Source organism: Antechinus flavipes, chromosome 1 (genome assembly GCF_016432865.1).
Source record: "Antechinus flavipes isolate AdamAnt ecotype Samford, QLD, Australia chromosome 1, AdamAnt_v2, whole genome shotgun sequence".
In the NCBI taxonomy this organism is placed as follows: domain Eukaryota; kingdom Metazoa; phylum Chordata; class Mammalia; order Dasyuromorphia; family Dasyuridae; genus Antechinus; species Antechinus flavipes.
The window spans coordinates 460,104,460-460,120,205 of record NC_067398.1 but is presented as its reverse complement, the minus strand read 5'-3'; the positions used below and the strand labels follow the sequence as shown (position 1 = coordinate 460,120,205).

General features: G+C 35.7%; 1 long non-coding RNA gene across 1 annotated transcript; it reads left to right on the top strand.

Moving 5' to 3' along the window:
- Nucleotides 1-5,952: 5,952 nt before the first annotated feature.
- Nucleotides 5,953-14,997, top strand: LOC127562921 (uncharacterized). Its single transcript, XR_007953845.1, has 3 exons — nt 5,953-6,132; nt 7,695-7,787; nt 14,819-14,997. It is a non-coding gene; the product is annotated as an uncharacterized LOC127562921 (long non-coding RNA).
- Nucleotides 14,998-15,746: the final 749 nt, after the last annotated feature.

Sequence of the window (15,746 nt, the reverse complement as noted above, 5' to 3'; positions counted from 1 at the left end):
AATATTTGAACCACCTGCAGATGTTTTGATTTCAAATCAATAGATATTTACAGTGATACCCACTATGTGTAAAACACTGGGAATTGAAAGTACAGTTTTGTCTCTCTAGGTGCTTACTTAGGGAAATATCTTGCATATCAACAGTTATAATTGGATAATATGGTTAAGAAGTGCAAAACATTAAACCACTGAAAAATATATAGCTCAAAACAATTATGATGTTATTGTAACAAGATTTTTATAAGAATTGGAGACTTCTGTCACAAAATTAGAGCAATCTTGAATGTATCGGAATGCTTTCCCATGTTCCATCTTCCCATATGCTTCTGTTCAATGTATATATTTTCAAAAAATGGTTTTCCTTTAATTTCAGAGTATGACATAGCATTATGTTCTCTTTAGGCAGTTAGGTTGCATAGTATACAGAGCACTGGACTTGTAATTAAGAAGATTCATCTTTATGAGTTCAAATTACTAGCTACATGACCCTGGGCAAGTTATTTAACCCTTTTTGCCTTTCTTCCTTATCTGTAAGATGAATTGGGTAAGAAAATGGCAAAATACTCCAGTTTCTTTGCCAAGAAAACCCGAAATGAGATTATGAAGAGTCAGAGACAGCTGAAATGATTGAATATCAATAAAATATTCTCTTTAATCTTAGAAACCTTGTCCCTTCTTTTATTTCCCTATTGTCACTGATATTCAGGAGGAAAAATGTTTGACAGTAAAGGGATTTTTGCAATTTTTCAAAAGCATGTAAAGGTTTTAACCAATTATATTTTACTTCCTTGCTTAGTGTGCATTTTTATTATAGAAAAAGAGAAGCTAAAAAATAACAAAAGTAACAGCAGAGGGAGCTATTGAGATTTGATCTGATTAAATTTTCCATTGCATTTCACTAGTTAGGACTATATTTTACTTAATATTCTCATAAGCTTGCTCATTTCAGTTACTATTGTGCAGTACCTAAATGTTTTTGTTTGTTTCTAAATCATCAGTAAAAGAGATAGGAAGTTTCTAAATTTCCCTACTCTCACTATACAGGGACCATAATTTTAGAGCTAAAGAGATATTGAAGGTCGTAATGTTTATCTCCCTCATTTTAAAGAAGAAAAAATGAATAAATTGATAGGTTTTTCTTTTTTTTCCCCATTTTACAGAAAAAGCACTTTGCAACTTTAAAGCACTATGTAAGTGTGATTTATTTTCTTATTTTAAGCTTTTAGAGATTTGTTTCATGTAGCCAACATCATAAAATTATTTTATTCCATACTCTCAAAATGAAATTTGCAAGGTGGAAGAAACAACTTGGTATATACATGATGATAAAAAGCCTTAATTAAGCATTTACTAAATGCTAGGTAGCTAAGTGCTGGGGATACAATTAGAAAGTCAGGACTTTTCCTGTTCTTTAAAAGCATAATCACATTCTGATTGGGGAGAAATTTATTGTGAACGTTAAAGGACAGATGGCAAAACCCATGGATGCTTAGGGTTCAACATCCAGTCAGAAAATAATACTTGTAGGTCTGAAGCATGTAGGACAGATGGGAACACCCAGTGATCTTCCCTCTTACCAGGATTGTAGTTGAAACTTAGATAGTATACCATTGTCATGCCAGGAAAGTGATTTACTTCCATGATAATTGTCTTAGAAATATTCTGAAGATCACTTGGTGAGATAGAATAAATCTATTAAGACACTGAGATCTTTTCATGAGCTGAACTGTGGAGCATCCAAACCTTAGGGGAGAGAGCACCAATCTGATGGGCTGGCCACAATCTATGCATGTGTCTAAAAAAAAAATACTGAAAAGTGATCAAATGGAGATCTGAAGAAGCAATCCCAAGGTCTTTTTGAAGAAATTTGGAATTGATTGTGAGGCATGAAAGATGCTGACACAGGACTGCCTAGCATGGTGTGCCCACATCAAAAAAGTGCTATGCTCTATAAGCAAAACAGAACTTCATGCAGTAGCTCAGAAGAAATATAAGATGCACAAATTTAGAGACATCTTGACTCCAAATATTCATGTGAACTCTTTGTGCCTGACCTGCAATAGAACCTTCTAAATTTATATTAGTTTGGTCAGCCAGAGTTGGACATAGTGTACCTTGACTCTGACATAATGTTGTCATTTTGGTCCTTTTCAAGCATGAAGGACAACAATTAATCAATCCTCCAAGAGCTTACACATTTCATGTGAGTTATAGGACTGCCCTGATGGGGGTACCAGCAAAAAGTAAGCTCATTCATTGATATGGTTCTGTTCACTGCTTTTTGTTCTTGATGGCTTTTCTCCTATTGGTTTTCCATCTTTCTGGGTCTACTGTTATACATTCTAAGTGGGTGTTGTGGACACATTAAGCCACAGTTACTGTCCTTTGTACCTAGCCAATATCATGATCTTTCTTACCACTATTATCAGTTTAGGATTTTTGTTTGATTTCCTCATTTTTTCTTGCTGCCTACAGTAGAGTTACAGTTTCTTTAGAATGAAATATCCATGGTCCACATACCACCTTGCTATTTGAAATGTTTCAGCATTTTGAGTTAAAATCAAAATTGGAATGGACCAAGATCATTTAAATCTTTCTGTTCTTTTATCAAGCCCTTCTCTCTACTTCAAGTAGACTGAATATCTTCAGATATCTTCAGGTCACTGTGGGAACCACTCCACCCAAACAATTACACCAAAAAACAACTTTACTTTTCAGGTTTTCAGTCAAACCTGACTGAGTAAGAACAAACTGATCCCATCCAGTCCTTCCATAGCAAGTCCTTAGGTGTTGTGTCTCCCACTGAGTCCTACTTGAGTGAACAAAGGCACTATTGATATCTATTTTCTTTCAGAAATGGAACTTCAAGAAATCACCAGAGACACTGGTAGGGGATGGGCAGAGCTGGTTACACAGGAGCAGGTATCAGTATTTTTTAAGTCTCCTTAGGACCCTTAAATAGGACAGTTTCCTCAACTGTAAAGTGGAATTAATACCACCTAACTCCCAAATTATTGTAATTATTTTATATATGTATATGTATACTCAGCCACACTTGATTATTTTTCTTCATTGCCTTTTTGCTTTTTTGCAAAGTAAAGAGCACAAATGAAGTAATATTTGTAAGGCAGTCAGCCCAGTACCTGGCACACAAAAGGTGATATACAAATGCTTATTTTTATCATCATCAATCAATCAATAGTCATTAAATATCTACTGTATGCCAGGTACTCATCATCATCATCATTTTTTATTTTATTATTTTTCTCAATACATATGAAGCTAGTTTTCAACATTCATTTTTGTAAAATTTTGTGTTCCAAATCCTTCTCCTTTTTTCCCTTACCTCCCTTCTCCCCAAGACAACAGGCAATCTGATATAGGTTAAATATATTCAATTCTTTTAAACATGTTTCCATATTTATCATGTTGAAAAGAAAAATAAGATCAAAAGGGAAAAAAAAAACATGAGAAAGAAAACACCAAGCAAATAAAAAACAACAATAAATGTAAAAATACTCTATTTCAATCTATATTCAGTCTTCATAGTTCTCTCTCTGGTTGTGGATGGCATTTTCCATCCAAATCTATTGGAATCACCTTGGATCACCACATTGTTGAAAAGAGTCAAGTCTATGTCAACAGTTAGTGATACTTCTTTTGTCATCAGCTTTCAAGTGAAAATCACATCTATGATAATTTTTCACCTAAACATTTGGTAGCATCTCCTCTTTCAGATATTTGGGGAATCAATTCCTAACCATTTTAAAAAGTTATCTCTAGCATGGTGCTAAAACTGGACTCAGGGTTTAATCATACTTCTGACAATTACTAGTTATATGACTTTGGATAACATTTAACTTATTAGCCTAAAATTTTCTCATCTGTAAAATGGTAATAATAGTAGGGTTGTCATGAGGCTTAAATTAAATTGTGTGTGTGCTCATACACATGCATTCATAGCATATGCATATGTTCATATATGCACACCCCCACATATATGGAGGTATATTGAGACAGCAAGATAGTGCTTTGCAAATTTTTAAAGAGCTATATAAATGTTTGTGATTAAATATATCAAATGGCTGCCATTTTCATCTACATTTTCTTTAGTGCCATTACTATTCCTCTTACAGCTCACTGGATGTTGGAGTCCAATTTTGGTGCCTCAACAATATTCTACTTAAAAATTTTTACATTTTATTAAAAAAAATCACTATATGTCTGTGTGTGTGCATATGTGTGTGTATAATATCTATCTATCTATCTATCTATCTATCTATGTAATCTGATCATTTTCCTTCCAATTGCATCTTGAAATGCTCTCAGAATAATCTATATTAATTGGGTACTCAGCCACACTTGATTGTTTTTCTTCATTGGTTTTATGCTGCTTTGCAAGGTAAAGAATACTATTCACACACAATCTTATACTATCCCCTTTTAGAAGATTTACAAATGAGGTTATATTTGAAAAAGGTGTTGCCTTTGGCTGCCATATCTCTCTCCTTAGGTAGAAAAAAGAATGTTTGCTGGTTAAGGTAGGAGCTATCATCATAAATCATCATAGTGATTTATTTGTCACAGAAAGTTCCTTATGAAATTGGACTGAGGGAGTATAATGTTGTGCATAGAAAGCTGACTTCAAGACTAAAAGACCTGGGTTCAAATATCAACTTTGATATGTATAGGTTATGTGACCCCAGACAAGTCGAAGACTAAATTCCAGAGAAGATATTAAACTTTATGGGTAGGGGAAGTTTCTTTACCTAGGAGTTCCTTTTACCAATAAAAGTGCAGGTCTATTTCACCAATCTAAATGAAATTGTAATTATGACTATCAATGTCTGCTCTATATCTTTCTCTCTCTCTCTCTCTCTCTCTCTCTCTCTCTCTCTCTCTCTCTCTCTCTCTCTCTTTTGTTATCAATAGCTAGTAGAAAATGTTATATTGGAGTGGTTTTAATTGTGCACTTTTTAAAATTTTTATAATTTAGGATTGATATATTTTTTAAAGAGTTGATGGTCTTTGTACAGAAAGCTGATGCAGAAATCACTCTCACACTGATAATCTATAATTTCCTGTTTGTCAAGACATCATCGATTTCATTTATGTAATCTTATTTGGTTCTTTTTAAAGTGCTTCTATCTCTCTCTTAAAAAAGAAACTTTTTTATATTATGAACTTTACAAATGTTAATATTTCTACATGCAAAGAAAAAATAATTATTAAATAGTAAATATCTGTTATGTATAGCTTGTTAATTATATGTGAGATACATGGGATAATCTGCAACCCTTTAACATTGCTAATTTCTTGATTCTGAGCTATATTTTTCATTTTAATTTTTGCGTTGTTCTATGATGGTTATGACAGTATTGAGGGGAAACAGCATAATGCAATAAAAAGGATGAAGGATTTTAAGTTAGAAGCTTGGGTTCAAATTCCTGCTTGGTCATTTATTACTTGACTAATTATATAAAAGTCACTTAGCTTTTCTCAGCCTCATTTTGCTCATCTGTAAAATGGAGTTGTTGGACTCAAGTCCTTTTCAGAACTAAACCTATGAAGAACCAAATGTCCTATTAAATTAGATGTTTAGAATTATAGCAAACATGTAGAAAAGCGGGAAGTTTTTGGTAAGGACTAATCTAGTCACCTTCGTTTTTCAGCCAAAATGGGGCAAGTGCTAACAAAAGAGTCTTCTTCTCCAGGGAAATATATAGTAGAGTGCACATCTTCGTCTCTGTCTCCAGGGCTCTCTCTCTAAAAAAAGCTTTTAGTGTGGGGTGTCAAACAAGGAAGTGTGAGGAGAAAAGCAAACAGGGGAATGGTGCCTGTATCCCCAGAGGTGAGGAGCTAAGAAAGTCTTTTATAATATCTTGTTGATTCATAGTGTTTGTTACTGCTCTGGGAGGATTGAAGGAGCTTCTCTATTTCTTAGTCCTCATGCACTTCCTTCTCAGCTCTCCTGCACTTCTGCCTCCTGCACTCACATAGCCCTTGGGGGGGCTTCCTAATCCTCCTCCCTCAACTTTGCTTTCCTGGCCAGGAAAAGGAGGAGCCAGAGGGGCAGTGATACCATCTGCACTGCCTGGGCAGCAGCTTTGCCTTCCTGTGTCCCAACGTAAGGTAAAGGAGAAGAGACTTTTTACAGCAGTTGGGATTACTATTGAGCACTTTGGCTTTTTAGGCAGGGCCATTGTTGAAGGCTTGTCAGCCCTTATACCTATTCTCATCCAACGGAAAATTGATACACAGTGTGGCTGGAACAATAGCTCTTAACTAGCCATAAAATTCAGGCCTTATTAGTTATTGTACAGGAGCAACTTGACCAAGGATACTTACAACCTTCTCTTAAGTCCTTGGAATTCCCCAGTATTTGTTGTAAGAAAGAAATCTGGAAAATGAAGGATGTTGACTGATTTAAGAAAGGTAAATGAACAGATGGAAACTATGGGAACTCTTCAGCCTGGACTTCCATCTCCTACTCACTTGCCTAGAGAATGGCCTCTTTGGGTTATAGACATTAAGGATTGTTTCTATTCTACCCTTCTAGATAAGGAGGATATGAAAAAAAATCCCTTTTTAGTGCCCAGCATTAATTTATCTGAGCCTTATAAAAGATATGAATAAACAGTTTTGCCACAGGAAATGAAAAATTGCCCTACCATGTGTCTTATGTATGTTGCTGCAGCTCTTACTCCAGTAAGAAAAGTATTTTCAAAAGTTATATTATTACATTACGTGGATGATCTCTTGGGGTGTGCACCTGAGGAGCAAATCTTAGAATCATGTCTACAAAAGACCACGGAAACACTAAGGAACTACAAATTGCACATAGCTCCAGAAAAAATTCAAAAACATGCTCCTTTTCAATATTTAGGATATGAGGTATACCCCAAGGTACTTACAATACAAAAACGTTCTTTAAGAACAGAGAAATTGAATACCTTAAATGACTTTCAGAAATTGATAGGAGATATCCAAGGGATGTGTCCAGTGTTAGGCTTAACTACTTATCAGTTACAACCATTTTAGGACATCTTAAGGGGAAACAGTGCCTTAGATTCATCCTGTCAGTTTAGGAAAGAAGCCCAAGAGGCTGAGAGAGGTTGAACTGGCTTTATCCAATGTGGTTGAAAGAGTCACTTAAAAACCCTTGGAAATACCAGTTTTTGCTACAAAAGAGACACCTATAGTAGTGCTTCATTAAGGAGACAGTGTGATTGAGTGGATGACCCTCCAAATACAAGCAGACCAAAGCCTTATTCCTTACCCAGTGCTTGTGGCTAGGTTTTTATTAAAGGCCATGAAGCAATTATCTGGAATGTGCCCTGATAAGACATACATTTATACCAATATACAAATTAATGTATGCTGTGAAACCATCCCAGAGTGGCAAATTTTGTTGGCTGCAGCTCCAAATTTCACATAAGAGTCCCTTACAGATAGCTTTTATATTACATAATTGGCTATGGATTTTTGAAGAAAAGATTTTTAAGATTTTCCTTAAAGGACCAACAATCTTATAGATGTGTCCAAACATTACATTTGTACTGTATATTCTCCTGACTTAGCTATACAAAGAGTAGTCAGAACTTCCTTTCAGTCCACTCAGCAGAATGAATTGTATGAAATTATGCTAGCTTTTATTTATAACCCAGGAGATATAAACATATTATCTGATTCAGCTTATTCAATAGGTGTGGTACAAAGAATCGCCTCAGTCTTTAACATATTCCAGCTTTTTAAGGAACTTCAGAAGCAAGTGCAAAACCGCCCAGGTAAGTATTACCTCTTGCATGTCTCTTCTCATATTGGTCTTCCAATATATTTTATGGAAACTCAAAAGCAGATCGCCTTCTCACCATGTTAGCCAATTCTCCCCTATTACAGAGTGTGCAAGAATCTCGTTCTAAATAGCATCAGGGTGCATGAGCTTTACATCTGCAGTTTGGGATAACAAAAGAGGAAGTTAGGAGCATAGTAAAAGCCTGTATAACTTGCTTTCCTTTCCATGCTTCTATTCCCTCCAGGGAAGAATCCTTATGGTTTAAAGCCTAATGAAATTTGGTAGATGGATGTGATCTATTATAAATCTTTTGGCTGTCTGTCTTTTATCCATGTTGCTGTGGACACTAGAATTTACTTTTAAAGTACCAGTAGCAAAAGAGATGGCCTGGGCGGAACTGAATTCCTTACACAGGCCTTTGCAATTATGGGTGTGTTACAAGTAACAAAAACAGATAATGGACCTGTATATAATTCCAAACACTTTTGTGCACAGTATCAGATTTCACACACCACTGACATATGTAGAGGGCTGAAACTCTGAATAGGTGCACTTGATCAGACAAGAGAGCACCTAAGACTAATTACCTATTTGATATGAAACAATGACTCTATTAGCATATGTTTGGATAAATGGCCCTTCTCACCATTAATGTTGGCTCAGTGTTTGGTGTTAAGATAATGGTAGGCAAGGATTAGAGGGTGGGGTGAGACAAGTCAGAGTCACTTTGTGGTAGGATGAGGAGGAGAGATGTTGGTGATTTTTGGTGAGAATCCAAGCTACATCTTTGGCAAGCCTCGTGGCAGTTTGTCTGTCTCCTTCACTTTCCCTCTAAAGACCAAGGATTTTAATTTATCCTGACTCTGGCTGTTCCTGAAGCCCTCCAGGGAGCTAGCTCGTACTCAATGTAACGACCACGCTAGCACCCAGAATACCCTAGAATCACCCAGAGTCAGGATAAGCAAAAGTCCTTAGTCTTTATTCTTGGTCTTAGATGCAGGATCGAACAAAATCAAAACAGAATCTCCTTCTTCCTCATCTACTGGCAAAGTGACCCTGGCTCGCCTTATTCCACCCCCTAGTCCCTCCCACAATTCTCTGTATACACCAATCATTGAGCCAGCACAGATAGTAGAAAGGACCAATTTCCAAGCATATGCCCATAGAGTATTGTCCAATGGGTAGTTAGCCTCAAGCGCTTAGCAGTCCTGACCTCAATGCATCAACTCAATAGTTTCAGCCCTCTGCAGTACTCCACAGACATACCCTTTAATCCTCAAGGACAGGCAATAGTAGAGAGGAGGAAAAGAGACATCAAGATGCTCCTCCAAAAACAAAAGAGAGAGGGAGCCATGGGTAATCTTAGAGAATTTCTAAACTTAACCCTTTAGACTATTATTATTATTATTATTTTTTATTTTTGATGAAGATGCACTGGCTCTGGCCCACTTGCCAGAAAGGCAGTGTCCAGTGCAAGCAGCTTCAGTATCTTCAGACAATCGCCAAGTGATGTGGAAAGATCTGAAGAATGGTGAATGCAAGGGAACAGACTGGGGCAGCTTGGGGCAGAGGATTTGCTTGGGTATCTATAGATAGAGAAGGAACCCGATGGATGCCAATACACTGTTTCCTCCTTGTCCATCGGAGAGAGGCAGAAAAAAGAGGCCCTCAAAATGAAGGAGAAGACCCAGGAAGTACTGGATGGTTTCTTCTCTGACTATGTCCACCACTGAAAGAGCATAGCTGTTAGTCCTATGTGTATGTCAATTAACTAATGAATATTACCATGAACATAAAAATAATTGCTAAAATAATTGCTAATAAGACTGATGCAGGACTTCAAAACCTACAGGAATCATTGGATTCCCTGACACGTAAAGTGATGGACAATAGATTGACTTTAGACTATCTCTTTGCTGCTGAAGGAAGTGTAGGTATGGGTGTGAATTCCTCTTGTTAGTATGTATATCAATAACTCATAGCAGGTGACCACAAATGTACACTATCTACATGAAGCAGTTCAATGGATGAGAGATGCAAGACAATAGTTATTTTCTATACCTTTTTTCTCTGACTCATGGAAGTCTTTTATAGTATTTTGTTTATTCATATTGTTTATTATTTGCCTGTGTAATATTACTATTTACCTGTGTGATTCCTCCCATGCTGATGTCTTTAATCACTGATGTATATGCCTGTTTCAATTAAAACAAAAGAAAGTGGGAGATGTAGAGATTCACAGGTAGTGGGAGAACTCAAGGTGAGGTATAAGACTCTTCAGCCCAGCCAGGGAACCTGCTGACGTGTCTGGTTTGGCTCCCCATTCCCTCTAGGGGTGTCTCGGCCTTCCTGAGAAGTCAGGGGACATGACAGCCTGTGTTGTAATTAAAGCAGAGTTGTACTAAGTGGCAAAGAGACATCTGCACACAATAGCAAGTTGTTTTTGTGGTCCCACATGCGCATAGTTAGCACAGTGTGCTATAGTTATGTAAGGATATTAGGGTATATAAGGCTGAGGGAATTTTGAATAAATGAACTCCTGTTTGACCATTCTCTGTAACTTCTGCCCTTTCACTCCCCACCCATGATTAGGATTTGGGCTGGTACTGAAGTCTTCCAATGAGGAGGCTGGACATTAGATGACAATAAGATCAGATGGATTCAGAACTAGTTGAATGATTTGACTCAGTAATTTATATTAAATTGGAATAGAGTTTAGAATGAAGTATCTCAGTATTCTATGTTTGGATTTAAGCTATTTATGTTTTTCTTAGTGATTTGGATAATAAATAATTGAGATATTTACTAAACATTGTGTGCTGTGTTGATGATACAAACAGATAATATAGTTATAACTACATGATAGGGAATAAATAACATCTTTATTATATTTGAAGAGGACACAAATATGGGAATGATAACTAACATAGGAGGGATGATAAAATGCAAAAAAAATCAACTGATTAAACTTTGTGTTGAATATATTAAGATTAATTTAGTAGGGCTGTGTATAAAGTCTTATACTTGTGTTCAAGAAATAAACTTCACAAATGAATGAATGAGCCAAGAATTAATTATACAGAAGTTTGTTGTTATTTTTTCTGAAAAGTATGTGGGGACTTAAAGATCAAATTAAATTAGCAATGTGCTGTGGATGTAGAGAAAGTTTAATATAACATTGGGGTTATGTCAAGAAAGTCATTGTTTCTAGAAATAGGGAGTCAATAATTCGTCCTGCCTTTGGTCCTTCTTTAAACCAAATCTGAATGCTATGTTTAGTTCTAGTCATTATATAAGACTTTGATAAACTAGGAAATATCTATAGGAAGGCAAACTAGAATGGTGAGTTGCCTTTTAATATAGGACACAACTTCTTTCTTCTCCTATATAGACTTAGAACATAGAAGTCTTACCTAAAAGAACACAAAGCTGCCCCAGACCTGATAGCTTCCTTTCTCACTCCTTTCCCCTCATTCCTCCTTTCCACCTCTCAATTAGCATAAGTTAGATTTAGGATAGAGCTGCTCTTAGGACTTGATTGGTTCCTGCTTCCCTGATGCAGCTTCCTACCCCATCTAAGTACATAAAAAATACCAGTCATGTGCTAGACCCACTCAGCACTGATAGATTACTAAAGCCCTTTTGAGTAATCTTACCTTGCTTTGCTGACCAAATATATTGCCATATAGAGATAAGTAGGAAGGGTCACATCCAGAGAAACTAAATAAGTGCCACTGTATCCTTGTATTGGGGTAAAGTAAACATTTTTGTTTAAATGTTCAATGACTTACTGTAAGGAAACATATGTTTCTGTTCTGTAATACTTTTCAAGAGAATACAAAGATACAAAAGAAAAAGGGACTCATACCAGCTTGGTTACTGATAGGTTTTATTAGGGTTAATTAGATTACTTGGGGGATTTACTAACAAGAGGCCAGTCATCCTGGAGGATAGCAGGACAAAGTAATATCATGGCTACTTGTCCCAACTCCAGGCCAAGTCAAGTATTATATAGAAATACAAAAAGAAGGCATAGTGCCAGTCTGGCCCAGACTCATGTGCAATGGGAGCATCCGTTGCTGTTTACATTTATTGAAGATACTTTATAATTTTCTGTGGAGACATAGGACTTGTATCCTTTCTGGTTACCATCTTATACTAGCAAGTGTTCCAAGTCAAATCTGGTATTAGAACTATGCCTAACAACACAGTGAAAGGAATTGGAGATACATGAGAATTCTCTTCAGGTATTAGAAGGACTATCATGTAGGAAGAAGTTTCGAAAATAATCACCCTAAATACTGCTATATGAGATGACCAAGTGAATCAAGAAATGCAATATAAAGCCACCTTTAACAAATCCTTTATTGCCCTCTATAAGAGAATTATGAACTGTCATCTTTTTTTGGAACTTCTTTTAGAATGAAAATGTTTAGTTGAATATTGTTCATAACTTCTAGCATTATGTCTGCATGCTGACCCCTGGGCAAGGATCTCATATTTTGAATACCGAAAACTCAGCTAGTGTTAGGGATGATCTGAGAATTCTGCCATCCTTAGTACCCTCTACATCATTTTCTGCTGCTGCATCACAAATAAAAATAAAACCATTTCATAGTTTAATTTGTTTTATGGGTTACTATAGTTAGACAGTCCATAATCAAGTTGCCAGCTGACTAGTGGTGAGCATAACTAAGCTCTTTATATATACAGTAAAGTATTGATATATATTGTTAATATGATTCTAGAGCTAAATTCTGTGACTATAACATTTCTTTTGAGCCCATGGACCCTCAATATAGTAGCTACTATAAATAGTGTTTTATAAAATGCTTTACTTATTTTATTCTGATTTTCAAAATAATCCATAAGGTAAATTATCTAAGTAAAAAATACTATGCTTTGTTCCACATTCAGTTTCCATAGGTCTCTCTGGAGACAGATGGCATTTTCCATCCTAAATCTATTAGAAATGCTTTGAATCACCTCATTATTAAAAAAGAGCCAAGTCCATCACAGTTGATCATTGTATAATCTTGTTGTTACTATATACAATATTCTCTTGATTCTGCTTGGTTCTTCATTCAGCATAAGTCCATGAAAGCATTTCTGAAATCATCCTGTTCATAATTTCTTACAGAACAATAATATTCCATTATATTCATATACCATAACTTATTCAGCTGTTCCCCCAACATAAAGGTATCCACTCAATTTTCAGTTCCTTCCCACTATAAAAATGGTTGCTATAAACATTTTTGTACGTGTAGGTCCTTTCCCCTTTTTTATGATCTCTTTAGGATATAGACTCAGTAGAAATGCTGCTGGATCATAAGATATGCATAGTTTGATAGCCCTTTGGACATAGTTCCAAATTGCTTTTCAGAATGATTAGACCATTATGCAACTCCAACAACAATACATCAGTGTCCCAGTTTTCCTACGTCCCCTCCAACATTCATCATTGTCTTTTTCTATCATCTTAGCCAATCTGAGAGGTATCTCACAATCTTCAATCTTCAAGAGTTGTCTTAATTTGCATTGCTCTAACAATAGTGATTTAGAGCATTTTTTTATGTGACTAGAAATGGCTTTAATTTCTTCGTCTGAAAATTGTTCATATTATTTAACCATTTATCAATTGGGGAATGACTTGTATACTTATAAATTTGAAACAATTCTTTATATATTTTAGAAATGAGGCATTTATCAAAAATATTAGATATAATTTTTTTCTCAGCTTTCCAGTTCTTAGTTAGCTCATGAACATATTCATACTATAACATAATAATTTTAGCATTGCTAGCTGACTTACTATCATAAAACCCATTTATTTATTAACAACGTTCTCTCAGTGATCCTGTGTGACTGTGAAAATGTCATGCCCCCATTTCAGAAGAATCAAAATTGTTGATAATCTAAAGAGTAAGAATGCTGCAGGATATTGCCAAAAATGACCTTTTTTTTTGACATGAAAAACATGATTTTGTTTGAAGATACCATCATTTGAGTCCCGTAGGTTTATAACTTTGGTGTAATTTTCAAATCCTCATTCTCACTCACCCCACATAAATAATTGATTGCTAAATCATATCTTTTCTACCTCTACATTTTCCCCCTTAGTAGTATTTTAGTTTTCCAGATACCAATCCATAATACATAAACAACAAATTTCAATACACAAAAAGATAGTTTCCACCATTCATTTTATAAGATTTTCTGTCCCAAATTTTTCTCCCTCCCTCCTTTAACTCCTTCTTTCCCAAGATAGCAAGCAATCTGACATGCAATTTTTAAAAACATATTTCCGTATTTGTCATGTTGTGCCATATAATCAGACATAAAGGGAAAAAACCATAAGAAAGAAAAAAAACAAAAAACAAACAAAAAGGTGAAAATACTATACTTCAATCCACACTCAGTTTCCATAGTTCCTTCATTGGATGTGGATGCATTTCCTATGTCTTTTGGAATTGTCTTGAATCACTGCATTGCTGAGAAGAGCCAAATCCATCATAGCACAACATTTCTTACATATATTAATTTCTCTTTAGTTCCACAACCACCACCCTTTTTTAGGCCCTCATTTCTTAACACCTGGACTATTGCAATAACTTCCCAATTAGTCTACCTGTCTTAAGTTTCTACCTTCTCCAATCTAACCAATTTGAACTCACAAATATGAATAGTGGCCACTAAGCTGCACCTAAGGATCCCTATGAACTGTATACTGATCTAGATAAACACGATTTAAGAAGTCTACATTTTATTGTGTTTTAATTTATTTCATTAAAATCTCTCAGTTATTTTCTAATCTAGTTCTACCCAGGAGTTTCATAGGCAGCATACTGTCTGGGGGCTGTTGTTTGACATATCTGCTTTACATAAACCCTAAAATGATTTTCTTTAAGTAAGAGTCTGACTGTGCCATTCAGTAAATTCCAGGGGGGATCTCTATTACCTCTTACTCCTCTGGTTGGCATTTTAAGTTCTTAATCCAGATGTTTTTATTGTTCTTCATAGGTGAAGATCCCATCTGGGCTGTCCTTATCCAGAATGTTCACCTTCCTGAACTCCACCACTATAAATTCTGTTTTTTTTTCCTCAAGATTTTGTATATGTTTAGTTTAAACCTATATCGGTATATGTTGTATCTTACATTATATTGTTATCCTACATTATAAGTTCCTTGAGAACAGAAACTGATGTTTCCTTTTGTCTTCTTATCCTTAGTACCTAGTCAAGTGTTGAAGTGCTTACTGACATGTAAGCCTAGTCAGGAATGAGACAGCCCAAGCACTTATGCTACCATTTTCAAAAACACTAAAAGAATCAGAGCTCCATTTGGATATATCTTCTTTGGGAGATTTATGGAAACACGGAGGAGAGCCTGTGGGATGAGAAGAGATTGTGATTTTGCACTTTCAAAGGAAGTTAGCACCAGTGAGATTACAGTTCTATTTAAATAATTCATGAATAAATGAAAATTAATGACAAAATTTTATCACATACTATGTGCTAGACACTGTATTAATAAAAGCTATAAAAACTAGAAATAAAAGCAAGCAAGATAGTCCCTGGTCCTATCCTTCTAGGAGCTTCCATTCTAATAGGGAAAGAAAAACATAAAGGAGCTACAGTTGGAAGCAAGGGGAAACTAAGTGGTACAGTGGAGAAGGGCCAGAAGTCAAGAAGATTCGTCTTCCTGAGTTCAAATTTGGACTTCTGAAACACTTACTGATTGTACAACCCTGGAAAAGTCACTTAGCCCTATTTACCTCAATGTCCTCATTTGTAAAATGAGCTGGAGAAGGAAATGGCAAATCACTCCAATATCTTTGCCAAGAAAACCCAAAGGGATCATAGAGAGTTGGACATGACTGAAAAAAACATCTGAATAAAAAAATTCAGTCATTTGAGAAAACAGTGGTAGGTGATGGCAGATCAATGG